The following is a 4,578-nucleotide window of genomic DNA, read 5'->3' as shown; positions in this document are numbered from 1 at the left end:
ACGGCACTGATCTTCCATTGACACATTTCCAAAGAACACTTCACTCTTCTCCAGACTTGGCGCTAAGCCCGATCGTTCTTCAAATAATTGTAAACCACGTTTAATAATCTCCACCGAATTAATGTCACCTTTAGAAAAGATAAACAAGTCATCAGCGAAACACAAATGAGTCAATTTAATATCCTYACAACCTTGATGATACGAGAAGTTTGCCATTTCCTCGATACACTTCGAAAGAAGCATCGAAAGACCCTCYAWAACAACAGTGAACAGATAAGGGGAGAGAGGATCGCCTTGTCGAAGGCCCCTTTTACCATGAAAAAAACCCTCCGGCTGTCCATTTACACAAATAGAATAAGAGGGGGTGGTGATCAGAGTCTTTATCCAGTTGATCATGACTGGGTGAAAACCCATTCCCTTCAACATCTCCAAAAGAAAGTTCCATTCAACTGTGTCATATGCCTTACGTATATCAATCTTGAAAGCACATCTAGGTTCCCCTTCCGATCTCTGATATCCAGCAACCAGTTCATGAGCCATTAAGATATTATCAGTGATTTGGTGTCCAGGTATGAACGTAGATTGGGCCTTACTAACAAGAACATCCAGCGAACCTTTCATCCGATCAACAATAATCTTACTAATACACTTCAACAACACATTGCAACAAGCAATAGGCCAAAATTCAGTAACACAAGAGGCATTAGGGACCTTCGGCACAAGACATAAGAGGGTATGATTCAGCTCATACTCCAATTTTCCAGAGTAGAAAAAATTATGTATCCCAATAAGCACATCCCTCCCAACTACATTCCAAGCAGACTTAGTAGAGGTACCAAGGATCCCTTTAAAATGAGAAATGAAAGTCGTAGAAACATCCTGATCCTCATAAATAACACCAGCCGAGTCCTTTATCATGGCAATATGATTCCGATTGCGCTTTTCTTTCATAGCATGAAAGAAGAATTTGGAGTTACCATCCCCTTCATTTAACCAAGAAATCTTCGCTTTTTGGCGAGCCATTTCCACCTGATTACTCCTAGCTTCTTGATATGCTAATAAGAGGTGAGCGATGTCCTCTTTTAGCAAATCATTAAACGGGTCAAGATCACAAGCCAATTGCGCAACATCAAGTTCCGTCTTAAGTTTAACAACCCTCGTATCCAAACAACCATAAGAATTGCGGAGACGCCGACAAACCGCCTTAAGATCTTTTAATTTCCGTAAAACCCTCTTCATGTAAGTCCCATTCTGTGGCTTCGACCAAACCTCCTCAACCGAAACAAGAAAGTCCTTATGAGAGGTAACAAAATTGTCAAACTTAAAACCACGCTGTCGCATACGTCTTCCAACACGGAAAGAAAGAACGCCCGGAGAATGATCAGAAATCCCCCTAGGTTCAAAAAAAGCCGAAGCATCCCCAAATCGAGAAAGAAAATAAGAATTACCCAAAATACGATCAAGTTTTCGCATAATACCCTCTCCCCYCGAAGGTTTCTGGATCCAGGTAAATTGACACCCTTGATAAGCAATATCAAATAATTCAGCCTCCTCCAGACAGATATGAAACTCCTCCATGTCAGAATTCCTCCTGGATGAGGCCCCCAACCCATCATGAGGGAAAAGCATCAAATTAAAGTCACCCATAGCAATCCATGCTTTTCCCTTACTGAAGGCATAAATTCCCCAAGAGCCCGCCATAGTTCACGTCGTTCAGTACCCGTATTACAGCCATAAACAAACGTGAAAAAAAGGGGTTCAGATTGACCGAAAATGCGAACTTCACAATGAACAAATTGATGATGCTGCTCAATCATAAAGACAGATAAAACCAACGGGTCCCAAGCAATAATTAGGCGAGTGCCTTGATCACTGACCGAACCATTAGATATCCAATTCCAATTGCCAAAGATACCACTACATACCTCCCCCAAGTGATTGTAAACAACTTTGGATTCAATGATACAACATAAAGAAAGGTGTTTGAGGGTAATAAAATCACGAACCTCCTTTTGTTTAATAAGGGCATTTAAGCCCCTAACATTCCAAGCTGCCAACTTTATCATTGAGACAAAGTAGGTGAAACATCCGCTCCTCGTTTGTCCAATAAATGCTCCTCCGTATCAATGATCTCCATTTCATCATCATCACTAGACTCATCAGAAAGAGAAGAAAATCGATTGCTAGTCTTCAGGTCGAGAACTTTACCCCTCCTTGGTTTAAAAGCTTGGACCACCTTTTGCACTAATTCGGGATTTCCTTTCGATAAAGATTGAACATTGGAGATATCCTCTCGTCCTCTTGGTGTACATCCTGCATTTACSGTACAAAATTGTCCATCCACTTTTCCACTATCCTTCCCCTCCAAAATCGTAGAAGCCCCAGAACTGGATACATGTTTGACATTTGTATTCTTCCCCGATGGTTTGGAACTCTCCTGAACCCGTTTTAGAACACCAACTCCAGTTAAAGTATCTTGTATACCTGTGACCRCTCCAGATGATGACGCCCGAACATCTGTACGGCCTGATGAATCCTTTTTGTGCCACTGTTTCTGCTTAACCTCTGTAAACCCCTTGTTAGCCGTGACTGTGTCAGAAAACCTTTGCTTTGCATTATCCCCTTTCATACAGGACCCCAGTCGATGACCAAACACTTTACAGACTGAACATTGGGATGGAACCCAATCATATTCCAGAACAACATTTACGATATCCTCGCCAGTACCAGATAGCCTTGGGATTACTACTTYGATATTCCTCTGCATTTCCCCCAYGGCCCACACATCCACCAATACTTTAGCAAAGTTTGTACGACCCCAAGCTCTATCACAAGTGGAGGCAGTGCAAGCATCTAAAYGCAAAGGGACGCCTATGGCAYTAGCAATGCGGCTAAWACCCTCTTTATTGAAARCAACGAGAGGGATATTAAAAAACTTCACCCACARCGGGCATKAAGTGTGCACAGGCTTCWGAAGCCCCTTTGAAGGATCCCAGAAAGAGACAAATAGCRGCCTCCCTCTAATCATAAGGGGAGACGCTTCTATAACTTGGTTACACCCACCCTCATCATTAAAGCGAAAAAAGAAATACCCCATATCATTTACCATAGCATCAATAAGACCAAATTWTCCCCAAGCATTCTGAACCTCCCGTAAAACAATGGGGAAAGGAAGACGGGGGCCAAGAAAGTAACCATAAAGAACCGATTGAAAAGATTGAGCCATACCTTTAGTAACATCCAAGGGAAAACATATTCTCGGTTTTATGCTCTTCTCAACAGGATAATACGTAAGATCTGAAGATGAAGAACCACCCACAATCTCGGCAAAGGATTTATTAGGCACATCCTTTATCATTGGGGAGAGGCGATCCCAAACCGAAACCCTGGATGACGAACCAGGATTTACTCCGACCTTCTTTGGATTAGTTTCCTCCATTTCATCCAAAATAACATCTGTAAAGTCCCGAGAGGTAGCATTCTCCAAGATCAAATCCGTAAAATCAGGCATCCTTACCAATGTAAGAAAACCTAGTTTACCAGACCCGTATTCAAGAAGCCGTGGTGCTGAATCCCTTGTCAAGCAGTCTCAATAAAGTAGACGAAGACCTTTAGAAAATGTGCTGAATACTCTATCAATAAGCGTAACAAAGGAGATGAAGACCACATAAACACTTGATGCGAGAAAATAAACTAGGTAAATCACCACCAAACCCTAAATAACCAAACAGCAGCGAAAACACAAGCCGAAGAAACCAGCCTATACGAAAAACCAAGACGTGAAGACAACCACATGCAAACCAAGCCGTCAAAACGAAAACCACGATCAAACCAGTAGCAATACACAGAATTGAAAGGAAAAACCCAGCAGCAACAGAATTAATCAAGCAAACAGCCTCCCAAAAATAATTGCATGCAAACCCTAGGCCGAAAATCATGCAAACCCTAGCCGCACCCAACAATCACCTACAGCCCCACCCTAACACCCGAGACCCAACCGACAAAACAGCACCAAAAGCCAGCAGCTAGAACAGCGCAAAACCAGAAATCAAAACGAAGGCAAACCTGAAAACCGCCGCCGTCAAACTCGCCGTCAAGACCAAACAACGACAGCAAACGAACCAACGTCAAACCCTAGCCAAGAAAGTCGCCTTCGTCAAAATGTACCAACGAAAGCCACCAAACCGATCGAAGCATCAAACGAAAATGACAATTGACGACAGCAGCAAACAGATCGAAACGGTATCAAACCCTAGTCAAGAAACCGCCGCCGGCAGACCGCTAAAGGAGGACAGACGCCAACGAAAGTCACCAAACACGAAGCAAATCTTGAAACAGCAAACAAGACAACAAATCAGCAAAACAATAATGAAGAACGAAACCACAGCAGCAGATCCGAAGTCCAACCTTAGCCGAACACAAGATTCTAGAGAGAAAAAGTCAAACCGGTCAACCCCTCATTCCCCCCGTTCTCATTATTTCATTCTTCGTAACGAGTTAATTGGGTCAAAATGACACTAAATGCGTCATAGTTGGTGTAACTACATGTTAATATGACTAATTGAGTAAGAATGGGTC

Source organism: Cynara cardunculus (assembly GCF_001531365.2).
Source record: "Cynara cardunculus var. scolymus isolate 2C chromosome LG 4, CcrdV1, whole genome shotgun sequence".
Taxonomy (NCBI): Eukaryota; Viridiplantae; Streptophyta; class Magnoliopsida; order Asterales; family Asteraceae; genus Cynara; species Cynara cardunculus.
The sequence above is the reverse complement of the archived record's forward strand: the minus strand, read 5'-3'. Positions refer to the sequence as shown.